Below are 23,442 nucleotides of genomic sequence, written 5' to 3'. Positions count from 1 at the left end.
TAAAGAGGATAACTTGTTCATTCATACAGAAAAGTTCATTAATACACATTTATTTATAGACTCAAAGCAAATTCGTTATGCCTCTTCTACCCTGCCTCTGTCCATACTTAAAAAAAAAAAAAAAACTAGTAGAGTAAAAAAGTAGCCCATTTTAGACAGGCAAACTGAGTTACAGGAGTCAGACTAAGAAAATATACTAAATTATAGGACAGAGAACTGGAAATGCTATAGTCTATGAAATCTGTGGAGATGGAATTAACTCAATGTCTGCAGACTAGAGCTTTACAACCCCACCACAACACAAATGACTTAAACTGAGCAACTTAAAAGTTAGATCTCGGTTGTTTCCATGTCCTGGCTATTATAAACAGTGCTGCGATGAACATTGGGGTACATGCGTCTCTTTCAATTCTGGTTTCCTCGGTGTGTATGCCCAGCAGTGGGATTGCTGGGTCATAAGGTAGTTCTATTTGCAATTTTTTAAGGAATCCATCAGCAGATGAATGGATAAGAAAGCTGTGGTACATATACACAATGGAGTATTACTCAGCCGTTAAAAAGAATTCATTTGAATCAGTTCTGATGAGATGGATGAAACTGGAGCCAATTATACAGAGTGAAGTAAGCCAGAAAGAAAAACACCAATACAGTATACTAACACATATATATGGAATTTAGGAAGATGGCAATGACAACCCTGTACGCAAGACAGGAAAAAAGACACATGTGTATAACGGACTTTTGGACTCAGAGGGAGAGGGAGAGGGTGGGATGATTGGGGAGAATGGGAATTCTAACATGTATACTATCATGCAAGAATTGAATCGCCAGTCTATGTCTGACGCAGGGTGCAGCATGCTTGGGGCTGGTGCATGGGGATGACCCAGAGAGATGTTGTGGGGAGGGAGGTGGGAGGGGGGTTCATGTTTGGGAACGCATGTAAGAATTAAAGATTTTAAAATTTAAAAAATAAAAAACTAAAAAAAAAAAGTTAGATCTCATTCCTCTATGAGGAATTTCTCTCTGGAAATGACAATATTTCAAAATTTTCACCTTTTTTTGGAGAGGAAATTTTTATTTATGATTTAATAAACTTACTCTAACTTGAATTTTTCTGCTTAGGGGAGAGAAAGGAAAATTTGCTTTTGATAAATCAAGACCAGATAACGTGGTTCACTAAAAAACACCCACCAAAGTAAGTAGGCACAACACATCATAAAACGTACAAACACTGTGAGAAAATTTAATCAGAGAAGCTGAAGCAGAGGTCAGTGTATGCCAGGCTGATTTACAACCCAACAAGTATACCTGCATACAATGCATAAGCGAGGCCAGGGTAAATGCTTTAAAAGAAATATACATATACATTATACTAACCTCCTCAGGGATGGAGGGAATTCTAAGGAGGTTAAGGCAGGATGTGAGTAGAATATACACCTCTGCTCCTGTTATCTGACCCACAGAACCATCCTGTCCCTTTCAGCCTAACTTCCTCCAGACATTAGAACTGCACAGCTTAAACCATGGTGCTTGAACTAACAGACACAGAGAACAGACTTGTGGTTGCTGGGGGTTGGGGGTATGTGCAGGAATGGACTGAAGAGTTTGGGATTAGCAGATGCAAACTACTATATGTAGAATCGATAAACAACAGGTCCTACTGTATAGCACAGGGAACTATATTCAATATCCTGTGATAAACCACAATGGAAAAGAATATGAAAAAGAAAATATATATATACACACACACACATGTATATGTAGAGGTGAATCACTTTGCTGTACAGCAGAAATTCACACAATATTGTAAATTAACAATACTTCAATAAAACAATTTAAAAAAATCATGGTGCTTGATTTTGTCAATAGAAATCAATATAGTGCAGAACCATGTTAAGGGAGGTGAACCATGTATGTTCCTGACAAGAAGCTGAGTTTTAAGACCGTGTCAGTCACCAATCCAGCGGCATTCTCCCTTTATTTGTGCCTATATATTTGAAAAAAAGAAGTGGGGGGGGACATACCCCAGTTTACTTTTTTAAAACTAAATAATGTTGCCTTGTGGCACTCATATTGTATCTATTACACATTTCACTTCAAAACCTCATCTCCCCTAAACCCTCTTCAATGCGCTTGAAGTAGCACAGCCAAAGGAAAGGAATTTTCTATTTAACTAGAGCACTGACATTCTGTTACACAATTCGATCTTGTCTATTTACCTGCTCTCAGAAACACAAGACACTAGACACGAAATGCTGAATGCGTTGAGTCTGTGGTGCCATAGGTGTCTGAATGCATCTGTAGCTTCCCTCTCACTCATCAGTGTAATTGTTGCCATGTTATTCCATTTTTTGATTAGTCTAGTCCCTCAAGCTCATTGCTTTTTTCTGGCCCAACGTTCTTCTGCTGGTTGTCATGGTGACTGAATTGTTAGTGAGGAGAAAGGCTCTGTTGTCTGTCATTGTTCTGTTGTGGTTTAGGTAACGCAGGAGGCAACACAAGTGAAGTGGATGGACCTTTTTTGCTCTGCATCATTTCATAGTATTGAAAAATCTCACATAAAAAAGGAGCAAATAGGCCCAACCAAAGAAATAACCAAGCTCTTTCTAAAGGAAAGTGCACATTATTATAAAGAGGCAAAATGGCTCTAATGATGAACTGAGTAATCTATGAAAAATGCTGCTGAATATTACATTTATTACTAGAACAATCGCTGCAACTTAAACATCACATACAATACCTACCATTTTGCAATTTAGAGTAAATATAGTTTTTAACTATACAATTGTGGCATCAACTCTTTGATTCTCGAGGCTCTGCTACTTTAACCTTACGTTCTGTTTAACCCAAAGATAGCATGGTGGAAGTTAGGACTGAAGCCAAATGGAAGAGTTGGGCAAATTTTCTTTTGGTGGTGAGACAGTGTTGGGGTCAATTTCTACTTTGGGAATGTGGAAGTAAGTTTTTAAAGATGAGGGATTACTAAAAAGAAAAACTTTTTATTTAAATGGTTTCTTGACGCTAACCAATATAAATATAATCATTCCTTAATTTTTAATTTTCTAGATTTTTAACCAGAAAATGGAGAGATATAGCATATAAATAAAGGGATACATTATAGACAGGGACCAAATTAATAACAGTTCCTAAAAAAAAAAAACCACTCTTAATCTTTGTTCATCATTGCATTGCTAGACATATATCTGTCCAAATCAGCAATTACTTTCATTAGCATTGGTACAATTTTCCTGTGAACTTTTTCATTTGTTTTATTTGAACTTGAAATGATCTAATTTAATTTTTATTTAACTGTATAATTTAGTTCTTAATGATACAAAGTTTTAAGTAGGAATACTTGGTAAAATATAATTTAAAAAGATTAAAAGGTTTATTATGACAAATTTCCCTCCCACCCCTGAAATGCAGTTCTCTCTTAATCCTCCACAGCCATTATTATTAGATTCTTTTGTAGTTTTCTGGAATTTCTTTATGCAAATATTAGAAAATACTGACAGAGATTCTTCTCTTACCTCTTGCATTCACAAATGTTAGCCTGCTATTCACACTGCTCTGCACTTTTCACTTGACACTATATCTGGTTGTCTTTCTGTATCAGAACATAGGGACATTCCTCCTCCCTTTTCCTTTTATAATAGTATAATATTCCGTTGTTGTTGTTCAGTCGCTAAGTCGCGTCTGACTCTTTGCAACCCCATGGACTGCAGCATGCCAGGCTTCCCTGTCCTTCACTATTTCCCAGAGTTTGCTCAAACTCATGTCCATTGAGTCAGTGATGCCATCCGCCATCTCAGCCTCTGTTGCCCCCTTCTCTTTCTCAGCATGAGGGTCTTTTTCAATGAGTGATCTCTTCACATCATGTGGCCAAAGTATTGGAGCTTCAGCATCAGTTCTTTTAATGAATATTCAGGATTGATTTCCTTTATGTTCTAGAATTCATTTTATCGGTCTCTGTTGATGGATATTCAGGTTATTCTCATTATTTTGCTTTTATAACCTTGTGTATGTCATTTTATATATATGCAAATATATATGTGATAGAATCCCAGAGGTGAAATTTCTAGGTTAAAAAAATTTGCATTTGTAACTTTGATGAATATTGTCAAATTGACTTTATAGAAGCTATTCCAATTTACGCTCCCATCGAGAGTGTACAAAAGTACCCATTTCCTCATAACCTCCCAACAAAGGGTAATATTAAACTTTTGAAATTCTGCCAATCTGATAGGTAAAAAAACCAGGGCAACCCTACAGTTTTAATTTAAATTTCTGTTATTAGTGAAGTCAAATATCTTTCATATGTTTCAAAGCCAATTGCATTTATTTCCCTGTTAATTCTCACTTGAGATACTTTGCCCATATTTCAAGTATTGATATTTTCTTATTGATTTCTATGAGCTCTTTATGTTTTTGAAAAATTTATGCTATGTTGTGTTATGGGTTGCAAATATTTCCCCCAATTCATTGTCTTTTAATTTTGCATAAGGACTTTTCCGTGCAGAAGTTCTGGGTTTTATGTGGTCGTACAAATCTTTTATGGTTTCTGCCTGTCTCTTCTCTCCCATTCCCATGCCAAGAAAAAAACTCCCAACAAAGACGCTCTCCTGAGCATTTCTGTAGTGCTTGTCTGGTTTCTTTCCTTTTCTTCATTTTTTAAAAATCTTTACCTTTTCTTAACTTTATCCTTGAGCATGGTATGAGGGACAGATCCAACTTTTGATTTTTTTTTTTCTGATGGCTATCCAATTATCCTATACTAGTTATAGAATAAAAAAATCTCCCCCTTGCCCTTCCCTATACTGGTTTGAGATGTTGCCTTTCCAGATGTTAAAGTACATTACTTTTTTTATTTATTTCTGGACTTCCTTTTCTGTTATCTTGGCCTGGGTGTCTGTTCATATATGGAGCTCCAGTACATTTAACATAACAAATATACAATCTACAATATGCTACAAGAATTGCACTTAGTCTAGAAATGCTCTTAATTATATCTGCTTTTTTACATGGCAAAATATATTTTCTTATTTAGAAATTGCTTTTATCTATTGCAATCCAAACATATATTCCTTTTTGATTGCCCCAGGAAGTATATTCACTATTATGTCAAGCCAAACATCAATTGTCACTCAAGTTCTGAGAAAAATACAGCTTAGAAAAACACACTGAGAAATACAGTGAGAAATCACTGTTTTTCAATGAAAACTAAAAACTAAAATTTAAGAATTTATATACTGTATATAAAACACACTGCTGTATTTAAAACAGATAACCAACAAGGACCTACTACAGGAAAATATACTCAGTAGTTTTAGTAATCTACAAGGGAAAATACTCTGAAAAAATGTATGTGTATATAACTGAATCACTTTGCTGTACACTTGAAACTAACACAACATTGTAAATCAAATACACTTCAATAATAGTAATAAAAAGAACAGACAGGGCAGAGGGCTGTTTTGTCTTTGGGAATATGCCTTTAAGGGTACAGAGTGCGGGTGTTCATAAATCCCAGCGCACTTTCATTCAGCGTCTCATGGTGGTTTACAGCCACAGAAATCTGTAAAACCTGCTGCTCTCGCTTTCTGAGGGTGCTCCAGGACGACTTTAAAGCCTAGCCATTAAAGAGCATTTGAAAGGGCACTTACTATTTAGTACCCCCATAAACATATATTTTGATTTTCTTTCATACTGTTTAATGGCATAATATTCAGCAAGGATCTGTGGAAACCAGCTAGCAATCACAACACACTCCAAAGGAAGAGCACCAGCCCTTCCTAGACAATGCTCCCCCCGACTCCCCTCAGCACACAGGCTGTGGCCGATTTCATCATCCTGCCAAATATTCACAAGCTTGTTGTCTGTTATTGGTTTAATGTAGTGCATTCACACAGATTGAACTTGATTTTCAGTACAGGTCTATAAATAAGGCTCTTTGCCTGTGATCTTGAGGCTTTTGAGATCAGTTTTCCTACTTCCACCCCTCCTTCTCAGCGAGCATTTCATCACAGGGGAGAAGATGAATGTCCTCACAACAAAAGATGACTTTTGGAGCAGAACCTACCCAATAATCAGAAGTGGCAAGTAAAAGAGGGAAGGTGGTGACCTCTCTCAGGGACATGAACAAGAAGAAACTGGAGGAGCCTTTTCCTTTGCTTAGAGAGTGCCCAAACCACTCATGGCAGGAAGCGTTTGGCTACTGATCACTTCTCTGAGACCCATTATAAAAGGTGAGCAAATCTCAAAGTGCTCCCCGCCTCCTCCCCCAATTAGTTCAGAGGGCAGCCGACCTTCAGAGATATCCATTGCGGGGGTGTTTTTCTGGTGACGATGCTGTGAAAATAATTTTCTTTCTGAAGGGCTTTCTTTCTATTCTCTCCCCATGGCAACTTTTGAAAATTTGTTAAAACACGCACACGCACACCAACCTCTCAGGCTTATCCATGAGCTCTCTAGGTGAGTGGGAACTAGCGGGAGCCTAGCAGAGATGTGCACCCAACACAATTACACCATTTTGATCATTTGGGGAATCTCACTGTGTTGTCAGGGATTTTTTTTTAAGTATAGAACAAGATAAAGTAGGTTGAGAACAAGTTGTTTAAGCAAAAAGTCATTTTGTCCAATTGCTTTTCCAAATCGGCAAAAGATTATTTTTTATTGAACCAGTATCTGCAGAGTAATAGTTGAAAAAAGCTAGTGTCTATTCCTTCAGGGCATCTCTGCTTTGGTTACAAGAGCTGAATTGAATAGTTGATGCTAGAAACCAGCAGAAGAGGACATTGGTGGAAAAGATAGTCTCAAGGGCCTAAAGGGAACCATGGATGATTCAGGAATGTGGGACAGGTTGGTATCAGTCATAGCACACAAGTCATGGAGGGACTCACTGTAACATCAGAAACTGCCAGCACATAGATGTAAGTCTCACTGACCCCACATGGTGAAAGAAATGATGCACACCTTAGTTTTGGGTAAGCACTTGCCTCATTTCAAGCATCCTAACTTCTGGGGACACTTGAATGTTTTTAAAATTGGGTATAAATAGAGAAGAAAGCAAAAGCTACAGTATACTTCAGTGTAGTATAATTTCTGGGAGAGGAAAAAAAAAATGGCTGTTTCTGTTGTATCTTTTCCACCTCATCACAGGGAAGGCATGCCCAGAGTTATGCTGGTGCCAGGATTTAAAGGCCAGGAACTGGAAGCAGCACCTGTAGACCAGAATTTAAATCCCATGGACGGTTTCTCTTGAGGCTTTCATAGAACATGAATGAGGATGTAATTTAAAAATAACCCCTGCATTCTATTTAAAAAGATAAGAAGGAGCTGGATGTGTGTAAATGTTTGGATTAAATAGGACCAAAGACTGCACTGTATTTAAATGGCTTGGCACTTGGAAAATGATGGAATCAGGCTTCATAATGGTGCAAGCATCTACCTAATGGAGCTAAATTTCCAATATAGGTGCATAGTGGAAAAGAAGGGCAGACAAGTGGCGCTGAGAAACTAAGCGACACAGCACCAAAGAATGAAGCATATTGAGTTTAATGATTGACCTTATCAGAGGCTTTCTGCTCTGACAGTGAAGATGTGAATTATCCTATTATTATAAGCAGATGGATCGTCTTATTAACGCGCCTGAGCCTTTCACATTTTATTTAACTTTAAATTAAATCGAACAATTTCAGTAACCCATTGTCATTCCAGAGACCCACTTTCAGATCTGCCATACTCTGCTTTGGCTTTCATTTGGATATAGCTGAGGTGCCTGGGAAGTTTCTCTGTAAATTCCTTCAAATCCGAAGGGGCTGAAGGAGATTTTAGGAGGAAGTGTTTCTCTTAATGACTCCACATGGAACAGCATCTCTGGAATTCTGATTTTATGCTGTCAGCCACTTGATAGGCCCTGCTAACCAGGAGCAGCAGATGAGCCATATCAAATGTTTTCTGAATGCATCCCTAGTACCACTCTCCCCTTAAATCAAAATTAGGCAGTGAAGTAATATTTGTTTAGAAACACTTACCAGGCACCTGCTTAGTACTATAAATGCTATCCTAGCAAAGCCTTCGCACACAAAGGAAATATTTTACTGGAAGGTCAATACCTGCAGCCATAGAAAGGAACGGAGCTATTTCAAACTCACCGACAAAGGCTTCTGTCTCAGCCTCCATTCCACTTTCTCTTTTTTTTTTTTTCCTTTCTAGTTTTGTTTCCTTTCAGCATATTTTAGGAACTAATCAGCTTTATAAAAGGTACCACTGTTAATCTACTGTTTGTCTTGGTCTTCATTGCAGCTCCTTAAAAGATAGAGTGCAAACAAAGCGAGAATTAAGGTCATTCCATTTAAATCCTTAAGAGAGGAAGACGAGGGCTAAGGACTGCAGAGAGGAGGGCTGGAGGAATCCAGGACAAAAAAAAAAAAAAAAGCCCTCATTGTTTATTATTTGCCAGCCTCAGAGCAGCCCCCATTCCCATATTTGTGAAAGGATTACCCTTCCATCTTCAGAGATTAATGGGAAGCCGAGACAAGTCCCCAGCCCACAGTCACCGTGCTCTAAATCACATTCTCTGGGAAGGTGGACCTCAAAGTGCAGTCTCCTGGGGGGCATGAGTGGGACATAGCTTGCCCTCCAGAGCCTGATCTGATTCTTCCTCCAGCTGCTAGAGATGCATGAGCAAACATAACTGACAAGGGGATTCCATGTTCACATGGAGGCAAGCCCGGCATCTTAGAAGGTGTAGCCATGTACATGAAGATCTTAGTGCGTATCATGTTTAAAAGGGAGAGGGGAAAAAAAATAAAAATCATAAGCTATGCAAAAAAATCACAGAAGCATGTAACACCAGCCCCTTTCTTCCTTTTACGATGCCGACTGAAACCCAACTACCCATATTTTATATAAGACAGAAGTCAGTTAAAGTGTACTTCAGTTTCTTGGTTGTTGCTGTAATCATTCATTAAGCTTAACTAAAATGCATGAATCTTCGCATTTTTTCCAATGTGGCAATGGGCTAATCTGTAAAAGTGAACAATGCACCGTAAAGTGCTGTCTTTAAGGTAAGATCAGCAAGCAGAAATTGACATCTGTAGCCAATAGAGATGGAAGTCTTGATTCCCAGCCTCTAGCAAGGTTTCACACATGGTGAATGCACAGTATTTGTTGCATGAAGAAAACTGTAGTATTTTTGATGACTTTAATAATAACAGAACTAACAATTGTTAATGTTCACCAAACATTAACCATGCATCATGCAGTGCGTTATACACTTTATTTATTTAACTTAACCCTAACCTCAACTGCATGAGGTTAATATCCCCATTTTACAGATGAGAAAAACCAAAGTTTGTTGAAGTTAAGTCACTCATAACTTCACTTAGCTCCAAAGCCACATGAGTAATCAGTAGCAAAGCCAGCCTTTAAAGCTACAATGGCTTACTCTGGATCCTCTCATTTTAATGCTTTCTTATCGCCCTGCTTCAAAGCAGTATTTCTTGAGTTTAGAGAATGTCCAGTGATTGTTCCAGATACAATGCTGTTGTGTTTTTTTCCAGATGAACAAATTATTCCCAGAGTGTCACCTCTAGCCAAGTATGAGATGAGGAGAGGCTGTTGTATTGTGGCTTCAAATTTTGTCCTCAGCTGCCATTAAAAATTTAGCTACTCACACAATATGACGTTTTGGGTTGATGCTTTGTTGAAAGTCATATGAACAGATCTCCTGAAAGGAGTAATGCTCCTTCTTTAAATGATATCTTACCTCCCCCAGTTACCACCTCCCCACCCCCACCCCCACACACAGATCAGGCAGGATGAGATCTATTTGCAAAACCCTTGGCATATGGTGAGTGAGTCTGGTTTTCTCCAGCATTTCATTATGATTGGCCTAGTTAATTCATTTCATTATATGTTCACCCCTCTTTGGAAATTGAACAGGATTAAATTGCATTTTTAAAGCCTTAGCAAATCACCGTGTGATTTAAATTAGAATAAAGACAAACATTCAGATTGCTTTTTTGGGGGGAAATTCTGACAATATTTCTGGCGCAACAAGAGTGTTTTTCCACAGACTCATTCTCTCTTGGCCACTGGGGTGTCCAGTTCTAAGTATACCAAACCCTTGGTAATAAATGTAGAATCCATAATCAAAAACTTATCAGAGTGAAAACCACATGTGAAATTCTTGTTTCCTCTAGAATAATTCTAAAACCCCATTTAGCAAATAGTTCAATTTATTCTCCCTCCAAACTCTAGCTTATAAACTAGGCCAACATGAACTGAGTCATACTCACGTATTTAATCACTTCCCTTCCTCTTAGGAAAGTGTTAGAAATACATTTCTAAGTCACTAATAGTGGTTCAGTCGCTCAGTCATGTCCGACTCTTTGTGACTCCATAAACTGCAGCACACCAGCCCTCCCTGTCCATCACCAACTCCCAGAATCCACCCAAACTCATGTCCATCGAGTCGATGATACCATCCCACCATCTCATTCTCTGTCGTCCCCTTCTCCTCCTGCCCTCAATCTTTCTCAGCATCAGGGTCTTTTCAAATGAGTCAGCTCTTTGCATCAGGTGGCCAAAGTATTGGAGTTTCAGCTTCAACATCAGTCCTTCCAATGAACACCCAGGACTGATCTCCTTTAGGATGGACTGGTTGGATCGCCTTGCAGTCCAAGGGACTCTCAAGAGTCTTTTCCAATACCACAGTTCAAAAGCATCAATTCTTCAGTGCTCAGCTTTCTTCACAGTCCAACTCTCACATCCATACATGACCACTGGAAAAACCATAGCCTTAACTAGACAGAACTTTGTTGGCAAAATCTGTTGTACTGAGCTATTTAATAATTTCTGTGTGCTTAGTCCCTCGGTCATGTCCAACTCTTCGCAACACCATGGACTATAACCCATCAGACTCCTCTGTCCATGGGATTCTCCAGGCAAGAATACTGGAGTGGGTTGCCATGCCTTCCTCCAGGGATCTTCCCAATCCAGGGATTGAACCCAAGTTTTCTGCATTGCAGGCGGATTCTTTACCATCTGAGCCACCAGGAAAGACCAAGAAAACTGGAGTGGGTACCCTATCCTTTCTCCAGGGGATCTTCCCAACCCAGGAATCAAACCAGGGTCTTCTACATTGCAGGCAGATTCTTTAGCAGCTGAGTCTCATCTATACCATAGGTTATACTGCTACTGCCCCTTCCAAATAAAGTAAGTAGAGAGAATTAAGAAGGTGTTGTAGAATCTTTGGCAATATTATACTAGAAAAGCTTTGAATTATAGCTGCCATTTAATTTTACTAATTTCAGGGTATGGTGTTCTGCTTAGAATCTTTGGATGCTTGTTTCATGTGGCATGATTTTTTAGCATTTTAATATGATGAGCATCACATTTTTGAGGATGAGAAACCAGAGCCCATCACTGAAACAAGCATGTTCCATTCCTTTTTATTTTCAAATATAACTCTACAGATTCTGCCATGAGTTTATGGTGATGAAAACTTGATCCTATGTCCCCACAGTCAACAAGGAAGTTAGTCCTCATCTTGCAGTGAAAATTTTCAATCTGGTCATTAGATGAGCTTCCAGGGCTTTCCTGCTGGACAGACAGTCACTTCTGGAAATGAGCTGAATATAAATGAAAATATATTGTTATGGTAATACAACAGCTTCCTTTAATGGACAAGTTCATTTCTGAAGAAAGCAGAAGATTCTTCTACCCCACCCAAAAGAAAGGAAAAGAAAGAACAATAACAAAATACAGAGAACCAAACTTCTTTTAATAATTCCCAGGCATCAGTGTTATGTAAACATCACATTTGGGAAATTTGGTATTGTCAGAAAATGCCTACTTAAAAAAATTTTTTTAGGAAAAAATTGTCCCCAAGGTGAGACAAGCACACAGAATAAAGATAAATGTGTGTGTGTGTGTGTGTGTGTGTGTGTGGCATTTTGAGAAATATTGAATCAGTGCTTTAAAGTATCAACATTTATTTCTTAAAAAAAAAAAAAAGAAGCTTAAAAATTCATCACTGTACCTCAAACTGACAGTGGTTTTTTTTTTTTTTTTTTTTTTTGGTTAGGGTTTTTAAGAAAAAAATTGGCTGACAGCTGAATTTTAGAGGATGAATGAAATCTTAGAATATTGGAGATAAAGTTAGATTCTATTTTAAAAAACTGAAGTAGAGTTGACTTACAATGTTGTGTCAGTTTCAGGTATACAGCAAAGCCATTCAGTTATACAGACATATATATCCATTTTTTCAGATTATTTCCCTTTTAGGTTACTATAAAATATTGAGTATAGTTCCCTGTTCTATACAGTAGGTCCTTGTTAGTTATCTATTTTACAGGTAGTAGTGTGTATATGTTAATCTCAATGGACAGTGTTTCTATTACTGAAAGATTTACAGAATACAGAATGGTTACTTAACAATTAATCACCACACAGCTGCATTTTGTTTGCTTTGGGAGGGACAGTCAATTGGCCACATGTAAATGATTTTGTAAGTATCTCTTCAGAGAAGTGTGGATCAAGATGGAGGACAAAAGACACACATCTACTCCTGGCCACAATCCCTGAAATATCTAAAAAGACAGATATTTTAACAGAATACATTCATGAGCATACTAAAAAAATAAAATAAAAATTTTGTCAGCAGACAAGAAATTCCAAAGAATCCCTAGAAGATAGAAAAGCAAAGGGGATGCATGGTATTGACTGAGAACAGGATCCAAGGGAAAGAAACAGTCCAAACCAGGAGTTGGAGAGAAGTACAAATTCAGAGAAGTCTCACTCTTAAGAGGAGGCCCTAGAGAGAACTTGAGAGTTCACTAAAGAACTGCCCTTGGCATGTGTACCTTTTTTTTTATGCAGAGCTACTGGCAGCAGCTGCTTTTAACCCCCCAGCTAAACCCTCAGATCATCTCTCTCAAGAAATATCCTATCTATGGGTATCCCATGTGGGTGCAAGGCACTGAAAAAGGAGAAAGGTGGAATATAAGTAACTCCAGACCTTTAGGACAGACAGGGAAGGGGAAGATATGATGGGGAGGGACCTCTGCCTGGAGGCAAATGCACTGCCTCCCTCAGCATCAGAACTTGGCCCACCCTCCTCTCCTAGGCATGGGAGTGATTGAAGATGCCATCCGCCTGAAGCCTGCTGCTTGAAGCCTGTACACCTCAAACAAAGCCTGCTGGTCTGCCAGCCCCCTCAGGCAGGGAAAACAGGTGGATTCTGCTTCAGAGGAGATATATATGAGCTGCTTATATTAATGAATCTAGTCTTTTCATCATTACTTATATTAAATAAACAACTGAGGCTTACCAGATACTGAAGGAAAACTAGCAGCATTTAACAACAGAAACAATAATGAAGAGCTTCCGTGAAAATTAAAGATCATTAAGGGAATGAAAGAAAACAAAACATTTATTCTGATGAATATCTTCAAAAAGACATAAAAGGCGATTGCATCCTAAGACCAAAATAGGTTACTACCCAGTAAAATTAGACCAAAAAGAAAAAATATTCTCAAAAAAGGAGGTACAGCTCCTGAAAGGAAGAGACACAGTCATTATTTGTAGACATATACCTGGACAATGCAAGGGAGTCAATTGACATATTCCTCAAATTAATGAGAATGTTTAGGATGGCAGCTGATGGAAGATCAACACACAAATGAGTAGCTATAGTACAAGCCAGGTGTGGAGTCACTGCTGTTTGGCGGACCTAACCGCCATGCTCATCCCTCTTCACCCCTGCTGCCTCCCTTGCCACCTGGAGGTGGTGGAGAGACAAGCTACTGAGAGGTGGGTCATGCCTCTAGAGGAGCTTGTGCCTTCTTGGTACAGACTTTTCAACTTTCCTCTCCCTTCTCTTTCTCTTTCTGGTCTGAATGCTGACTAGGGGCTAGTGGTGCAGTGGGCATCTTTTGAAGATAATGGTACAAGATGCAAAAGAGACAGATGCCCTGGCAACTGCTTACCTCTGGCTTTTTGTTATGTGACGAAAATATACTCCTGTTTCTTTAAGCCACAGTTGGCTTTCTGTTGTTTGTGGCCATATACTTTCCTAACTGATACATTCTAACAATCAATGCAATGGAAAAAGATTTTCAAATCCAGAAGAAACAAAAACTAAGACATTAGAAATAAATACAAGAAATTTCCAAGACCCATATAAAGAAAACTATTTTTAAAAAGGCCTCAAGAAAATAGAAGGAACAGCTTTGGATTGGGAAGACTTCCTATAATAAATATTTTATTCTATGAGCTACTGTAATATAAGTTGAAATGGAATTTGACCAGCTGATCCTAAAATTCATGAGAAGACTAAAATGAGCAAAAATTGAATTTAACACTCTTACAAAAACAAAGAGTAAAAAATAAAGACTATTTCTTCCATCAGATATCAAGCATACTATGAAATTCTATTCTAAAAGTATAAACTCAGTGCAGGAATAGGCAAATATATCAAAGAAACAAACAAAATCTGAAATACTCTTGTACACATGTAACTTGGAATATAATAAAGGTAGTACTTCAAACCATCAGAAAAAAGAAGGAATGTTTAATAATGATACTGGAAAGTACCTACTTTACAAGAATAAAACATGGGCACTATGTCACATATATAAACAAATTCCAGATGGAATCAACAGCCATATATAATAAACAAAACCTTTAAAATATTGGATTAAAATAAAGGAGAACATTTTAAAAATTCCATAAAGACTGACATATGGGATTGTCATAAAGACATCATAAGCAAAGTTAAAACACAAACTACATTTTTAAGGAAGCAATCCCATTCTCCATTGCAACAAAAAGAATCAAATACTAAAAGGAACACTTTAGGAATAAATTTAGGAATTTATTTAGGATAAATAATTCCTAAGTAAATTTAGGAATTCCTAAAGGAATACTTTAGGAATAAATTTACCTAAAGAAACAAAGGACCAATATAGAGAAAGCTATAAAACACTAATGAAAGAAATTGAAGATGACACAAATTTATGGAGAAATATACCATATTCATGGGTCAGAAGAATCAATATAGTGAAAATGAGTATTATCCAAAGTAATCTACAGATTCTATGCAATCCCTATCAAGCTACCAATGGTATTTTTTACAGAACTAGAACAAATAATTTCACAATTTGTATGGAAACACAAAAAACCTCAAAGTGCCAAAGCAATCTTGAGAAAGAAGAATGGAGCTGGAGGAATCAACCTGCCTGACTTCAGACTATACTACAAAGCTACAGTCATCAAGACAGTATGGTACTGGCACAAAGACAGAAATATAGATCAATGGAACAAAATAGAAAGCCAGAGATAAATCCACACACCTATGGACAACTTATCTTTGACAAAGGAGGCAAAAATATACAATGGATAAAAGACAATATTTTTAACAAGTGGTCCTGGGAAAACTGGTCAACTGCTTGTAAAAGAATGAAGCTAGAACACTTTCTAACACCGTATACAAAAATAAAGTCAAAATGGATTAAAGATCTAAATGTAAGACCAGAAACTATAAAACTCCTAGAGGAAAACATAGGCAGAACACTCTGACATAAATTACAGCAAGATCCTCTATAGCCCACCTCCCAGAGAAATGGAAATAAAAGCAAAAATAAACAAATGGGACCTAATTAAATTTAAAAGCTTTTTCACAACAAAGGAAACTATAAGTAAGGTGAAAAGGTAGCCTTCAGAATGGGAGAAAATGATAGCAAATGAAACAACTGACAAAGAATTAATCTCCAAAATATACAAGCAGCTCATGCAGCTCAATATCAGAAAAATAAATGACACGATCAAAAAAGGGGCCAAAGAACTAAACAGATATTTCTCCAAAGAAGACATACAGATGGCTAACAAACACATGAGAAGATGCTCAACATCCCTCATTATCAGAGAAATGCAAATTAAAACCACAATGAGGTACCATCTCACACCAGTCAGAATGGCTGCTATCCAAATGTCTACAAGCAACAAATTCTGGAAAGGGTGTGGAGAAAAGAGAACCCTGTGGGTGGGAATGCAAACTAGTACAGCCACTATGGAGAACAGAGTGGAGATTTCTTAAAAATTGGAAATAGAATTGCCATACAACCCAGCAATCCCACTACTGGGCATACACACCAAGGAAACCAGAATTGAAAGAGACACATGTACCCCAATGTTCACTGAAGCACTGTTTACAATACCTAGGACTTGCAAGCAACTTTGATGTCCATTAGCAGACGAATGGATAAGAAAGCTGTGGTACATATACACAATGGACTATTACTCAGCTATAGAAAAGAATGCATTTGAGTCAGTCTAATGAGGTGGATGAAACTGAAGCCTATTATACAAAGTGAAGGAAGTCAGAAAGAAAATCACCAATACAGTATATTAACGCATACATATGGAATTTAGAAAGATGGTAATGACAACCCTATATGCAACACAGCAAAAGAGACATAGACATTGAGAGCAGACTTTTGGACTCTGTGGGAGAAGGTGAGGGTGGGATGATTTGAAAGAATTACATTGAAACATGTATATTACCATATATGAAATAGATAACCAGTCCAAGTTCAATGCATGAAGCAGGACACTCAAAGTCAGGGCACTGGGACAACCCAGAGGGATGGGATGGGGACGGAAGCGGGGGGGGGGGGGCAGTTCAGGACAGGGGTACACATGCACACCTATGGCTGATTCATGTCAAAGTATGGCAAAAACTACCACAACACTGTAAAGTAATTAACCTCCAATTAAAATAAATTAATTAAAAAATAAAAAGAAACATGCTAAAAAAAAAATACCCACAAACTTCAGCCAGGAAGAAAGTGTTTTCAATATATAGAACAGAAAAACAATCCATACGAGTAAGTAAAAAGAACTCTTACAAATTAATGAAGTGACAGACTCAATAGCAGAATGGACAAAGATTTTAAACAAGAATGAAGAAATACAAATAGCTAAAAAAGTATATATGGAAAGTTGTTTAACCTCATTTAAAAACATGAAAAAGCAAGAGAGTTCCAGAAAAACATCTATTTTTGCTTCATTGACTATGCCAAAGCCTTTGACTGTGTGGATCACAATCAACTGTGGAAAATTCTGAAACAGATGGGAATACCAGACCACCTGACCTGCCTCCTGAGAAATCTGTATGCAGGTGAGGAAGCAACAATTAGAACTGAACATGGAACAACAGATTGGTTCCAAATAGGAAAAGGGGTACATCAAAGCAGTATATTATCACCCTGCTTGTTTAATTTATAAGCAGAGTACATCATGCGAAATGCTGGACTAGATGAAGCACAAGCTGGAATCAAGATTGCTGGGAAAAACATCAATAACCTGAGATATGCAGATAACACCACCCATATGGCAGAAAGCGAAGAAGAACTAAAAAGCCTCTTGATGAAAGTGAAAAAGGAGAGTGAAATTTTGGCTTAAAGCTCAACATTCAGAATACCAAGATCATGGCATCTGGTCCTATCACTTCATGGCAAACAGATGGGGGAACAGTAGAAACAGTGACAGACTTTATTTTTGGTGGCTCCAAAATCACTGCAGATGGTGACTGCAGCCATGAAATTTAAAGACGCTTACTCCTTGGAAGAAAAGGTATGACCAACCTAGACAGCATATTAAAATGCAGAGACATTACTTTGCCAACAAAGGTCCATCTAGTCAAGGCTATGGTTTTTCCAGTAGTCATGTATGGATGTGAGAGCTTGACTATAATGAAAGCTGAGCACCGAAGTGTTGATGCTTTTGGACTGTGGTGTTGGAGAAGACTCTTGAGAGTCCCTTGGACTTCAAGGAGATCCAACCAGTCCATTGTAAAGGAGATCAGTCCTGGGTGTTCATTGGAAGGACTGATGTTGAAGCTGAATCTCCAATACTTTGACCACCTGATGCGGAGAGCTGACTCATTTGAAAAGACCCTGATGCTGGGAAAGATTGAGGGCAGGAGGAGAAGGGGACGACAGAGGATGAGATGGTTGGAGTGATGGACAGGGAGGCCTGGTGTACTGCGGTCCATGGGCTCACGAAGAGTTGGACATGACTGAGAGATGGAACTGAACTGAATCAGTTCTATCTCTCTACACCATAAATAGACATGTATTTTGATCCAGCAAAACCGTAAATTCATCATTCATCTTGCCACCACAGTCAATGTCCATGGAGGAATAGTCCAGGGCCAATTTCTCATCTCCCCTTCACTGTGACTTTCAGTAGCATGGCTTATTACCTTCACCCACCCCCAATTCCATTGGAACCCTTCTGACAGGAGTTGTAAATAACTACCTAGTTGTCATGTACAATGAAATCTTTACTGTATTTATCCTTGAAAATTTTGATGCTGTGACCCATTCTTTCCTTTATGTTATTTCTTCCTTTAGCCTCTAAGACCCTTCACTCTATCTTTTCCTTCTGCCTTTCAACCTCCTTCACTCACTCCTCTTTCTTTGATAGATCCTTCAAAGTTCGTGCTCCCCTCAGACTATTGCCTGGCCTTCTCTTCCTTTCTCTATGTGATCTCCATGCTCTTCCCTCAACATATGGGTTTAATCCCTATTTACAGATCTGAGATTCTAGAATATCAGTATCTTTAGTCTAACCCCCCCTTACTAAACTCAAGATCCTTATTTATACCTATCTTCTAACATCTTCACCAGGATATTCCACAAGTATTCCAATAATCCCCCAAACATTCCTCTCTAGATAAATATTTTTTCTTGATCAAAGCTCTATTGTCCATCCATTAACCATAGCTAGAATCCTGGGAGTTATCTGAGACTCTTTGCTATCCTTTACTCTTATGTTCAATTTGTCAAACAAGTTCTAGAAACTCAGTTATACCTCTCCCATTCAACTGTTTCTATCTTCATGTTCCTGCATTCGTTTATTCCCTTATCATCTATTTTAAAAGTTCTTAACATGGAATCTGCATGAATCCATGAATAGAGTTCAAGAGATATGTGAGCCACTGATGTTTCATATAAAGTGTATGTATGAGTGTACATGTGTGTGCATGCTAAGTCACTTCAATCATATCTGACTCTTTCCAACCCTGTGGACAATGGCCCACCAGGCTCCTCTGTCCATGGGATTCTCTAGGCAAGAATACTGGAGCGGGTTCCCATGCCCTCCTCCAGGGAATCTTCCCAACCCAGGGATCGAACCCTTGTCTCTGATGTCTCCTGCACTAGCAGGCAGATTCTTTACCACTAGCACCACCTGAAAAGTCCATCTGTGTACATACATTATTCTGAAAAGGGACCTGAGGTCCTAGAATAGGCTAATTGCTCCCAGTTGTTATTCTTCCTGCTTCTCATCTCACCCTTCTGGCTTATCCTTCATCCTACTTCCACAATGTCTTTCCTATGTATAAATCCAATCATGGCCTGCTATACAAATGTTATGCTATCTTACCATTTTAAGATAAAACGCAAACTCATTTCCAAGGCCTTCCATGATCTAGTTTCTGCTGACTTCTGCACCCATTTGTATCTCAATTTTCTTTCCTCCTTACATCCCAACTCCAACTCATGATAAAATTTTAATAGTTCAATTGTCCCAGATATCCTGTTGTTCTACTTCTTCACCTTTGCTCATATTGCTTTCTTTGCCAGGATGCTCCTTCACAAAGCCTTTCCTGTGCTCCCTTTGCCTCCAAGCCCATCAGACCATCCAGCCCAGGTAGAGTTGATCACTTCTTCCCCAACATCCATAGTACATTATACAGAACTTGATCATAATCCCTATATTTCTTCATGCTCCTTACTTGAGGTTGCAGGTCAACTCATGTTCTGAACTATACATTCGCTGAGGGTAGGGGACTGTATCTTGTTTTGGTCCCTTCCAGCAAATGGCACAGTGCTTGTTCCCTCAGATTATTCCATAACTATTAATTGAATGACTTTAAAGGGAATACCAGTCTGTTTGTTTTATCACCATTGACTCCTTTTCATATATTAAAAACAGGAAAAAAAATGGAAAGAAGGATAGAAAGAGAAAGAACATCTCAGATAACAGAATTTGCTGGGTATAAACACAAACTCATAGTATCAAATCCTCACTGTCAAGGCCAAGAATTCTAAAATAATGTAAGACAAAGGAGACGATAAGGAAAATTTTGACTTTTGCTTAGAGTTCAACATACTACAGCTTTCTATTCCCTTCATTCAAATATCAATTTTATAAGATTTATTTCTCATATCCTTTAGTAATGTTAAAATATGTAGAAGCCTGAGGGCTATTCTAGAAGGCAGAATCAATACACCAGAGTTTTGAGTTTACACATCAAGTAATTGAAGGTTAGAGAATAGAAATAAAATAAGCTGTTTCTGTATTTAAGGTATTAAATAAATCTGATTTTAAGATTCTGACATATTGCAGGCAGGATCCCAACTTCATCAAAATTCTTTATATATATAAATCTTAAAAAATAATGTCTTCTCCTCAAGGATAGATACTGGGTTGAATTTGTATATGGTCAAATGTTGAAGGCAGGAAGGAAAATGGACAGAGATGAAAGAAAATATGCCATATATGTACCTGATGGGAGGAAGAGGAGAATTTCTAAAAACTACACTAAGTTCTTGAAAAGAAGTTTCCTACTTGCTTCAGTAAAATAACAGTCTAACATAAAGAAGGCATTATCATTGCATCATGCAAATATTGACTGACTTAGCTAATCAGGGCTGTATATCCAGGCTGCTTTTCTCCCTGGAGTCTGCAGCGACAGTTTTGTGTACTCTCTAGTCTCTTGTGCCTGAGCCAACAACTGATAGAGTATTAGATCAAAGCCTTGATACACAGATGCCAGGCAATTTGGTATTAAACAAGCGATAAGAGTACAAAAGAAGTCTCAATGTACTTTCACCACAATTTGAACAGCAAATAGTTAATTAGGTTGATAACAGATGTCAACATTTCATGTGATGTCATGGCTCTACAAGGTATAAACTCCTGTCCCAAGATAGAAAACTAAATTATTTTCTTTTTAAAAAGAAGCAAAAATGAATTCCATTCCCTTAGTTATGATTTTTCTCATCTGAAGAATTTGGTTAAACATAGTTTTAATTATCTCTTTAAGGCTTTTTTAAAATAAAGGGACAGAATACAATTTTTATCTGCATAATTTAAGTGAGGTGTTTAAACAGTATTATGATGAGCCAGTAAAGTTTGCATTCAATGCAAATAATCAAGGCCTGAGTTCATCAAGGATTATGGAGATGATGCTATTTCCAGATTTTTTGAGGCTTCTTAGGTACGTGACTTATAAATTATCTTACCTACTCATTCTAAAAAAACAAAAAATGGGGTCATGAAATAAGACACTTACATTTTCATGGTATTTTCTATCTAAATGGAAACTATCAACTATCTAGTTATTTTAAAATAAAAATCAAATATTTAAACTAAATAAGACATCAGAAAATTGAATACATTTGTTTCTTATGTAAATATCATATAAACAGATCAAAGGTAAGAAATGCTCTAAAGTATATTTCTTTAGCTAAGAAATAAAAGGTTATATTTATCTAAGAAATATAAAGGTTTCTTTAGCTAAGAAATATAAAGAAAGATCATATATGTTCCCAAGTTGCCAGTATCAAGAGTGAGGTAAATAATAAATGCTTTCCCAATGCCAAACAGATTACCAAACACTTGAAGCAAAGTTTAAGATTTACATTATTTGCAAAACAAAAACCACAAAAACCCACCCAAAACCTCTACAGTTAAATCATGTTAGAGGAGAATAAAATAAACATTAGAGAGATGATAGAATTGCTGGAACTTTACCAAGTGAATGAAGTATTTCTAACTTATAGTTGAAAAAAACAGAGGCTCAGAGAAAGCAAGTCTCCTACACAGCATAGATTGGAATCCAGATCTGATTCCAAATCCATGATCTTAAACATAAACCCTATAGACTTTGTCAACCATATGAACAAGCCAGGTTGGAGCTTGTGTAATAAGAGATTAAGACTCAGTGACCCTCAGCCTCAGAGGTGCCATCAAACCCAGGTCTGCCACATCGCAGGCAAACTCTTTACTGAACCACCAGGGAAGCCCTTAGTTGGAACAACCACATAGTAAATCTCTGGAGTACTATCTCCCTTTTCCAGATTTCATAATGAAATCAACGTATCTTAACAATGCCAGCATGACCCAGTGAACCCAAGGTGGCTGCTTTTTCATCAGGGATATCACTAGAACTGGTCCATGGGGCTACTCTGAGGCCCTGTGAAATATTTCATATAGTCATTGACTAATCACTTTCTTTTTCCTTCTTTTAGCCAGACTTGCTTCCAAAGAATGATTAATGGGAACGACAACGTAGTGAAAAAGTATTAGAGTAAAGGTCAAGAGAACACAGTTCTTGTTCTTCTTGTTCTACTGTATGACTTCATCTTCTGGTTAGCCTTCACAATCCTACCTGGCGTAATGTTAGCAAGATGGTCTTGAGGATTTCTTTCTTTCAAGAAAATAAACACATCATATGGACTCCTGCATAAAGGTATCTGAATCTTCTTCAAAACCCTTTTCAAAAACTTTTCAAGCTTATGAGATTTCTTCAGCTAAGAGCAGAAGTAGTTATCTTAAGGTTCTCTGACATGCAAATAAAACTATTTCGATGAAAACTAAAAAATATAGGCAACCAGCTTATTTAATCTAAAGAATTCCAGAATCTGGGTAATTTAGTAATTGCTATTTCTGTTTGTTAATAGTCTTTTAGATAGATCCCCAAACCAATGAAAATGGAAAACCTACCCTCCTCCATAAATTTATATCTCAAAAATATTTAGAACTTCATGGCATTATATACCTCCTGATGTGATGTACTGAGAACAGCACAATATTACTGAATATAGTATTCCTGCTAAAGAGACATAGCCTGAATCTAATTATGAGGAAATATCAGAAAAAAAAAATAGGTTAAAAGACTTTATACAAAAAAACTGGCCAGTAACTTTTGAAAATGTCAAAGCCCTACACGACAAAGAAAGGACTGTTCCAGATTCAAAGAGACACGACAACTAAATGCAATGTGTCAGCCTGGAATAGGGGAAAAACTGACGTAGAAAATATCATTGGACAATTGACAAAATTTGAATATGGGCTACTTGTTAGATCATAGTAGTGAATAAACATTAACTCTCTAAAGTTGGATAACTTTATCATGGTTATGTAAGAAAGCATCGGTGTACCTGGAAATGTATTTCTGAAGGAATTCTCAACTAATATTTAAAAATATATATACATATAGGTATAAATATACGAGGACTTCCCAGGTGGCGCTAGTGGTAAAGAACCCACTTGCCAATGCACGAGACATAAGAGATGCGGGTTCAATCCCTGGGTCAGGAAGATCCCTTGGAGGAGGGCATGGCAACCCACTCCAGCATTCTT

At 37.6% G+C, this 23,442-nt stretch overlaps 2 long non-coding RNA genes across 2 annotated transcripts in view; one reads left to right on the top strand and one right to left on the bottom strand.

Moving 5' to 3' along the window:
• Positions 1–8,231, bottom strand: part of LOC138423152 (uncharacterized) — a 95,163-nt gene extending 86,932 nt beyond the window's left edge. The window contains exon 1 of the long non-coding RNA XR_011250147.1: positions 8,154–8,231. This is a non-coding gene — a long non-coding RNA (uncharacterized lncRNA). The remainder of the gene's footprint in view (positions 1–8,153) is intronic.
• On the top strand, positions 6,027–22,548 carry LOC138423154 (uncharacterized). Its single transcript, XR_011250149.1, has 2 exons — positions 6,027–6,245; positions 22,329–22,548. It is a non-coding gene; the product is annotated as an uncharacterized lncRNA (long non-coding RNA).
• Positions 22,549–23,442: the final 894 nt, after the last annotated feature.

Source organism: Ovis canadensis, chromosome 18 (assembly GCF_042477335.2).
Source record: "Ovis canadensis isolate MfBH-ARS-UI-01 breed Bighorn chromosome 18, ARS-UI_OviCan_v2, whole genome shotgun sequence".
In the NCBI taxonomy this organism is placed as follows: Eukaryota; Metazoa; Chordata; class Mammalia; order Artiodactyla; family Bovidae; genus Ovis; species Ovis canadensis.
The sequence above is the reverse complement of the archived record's forward strand: the minus strand, read 5'-3'. Positions and strand labels throughout refer to the sequence as shown.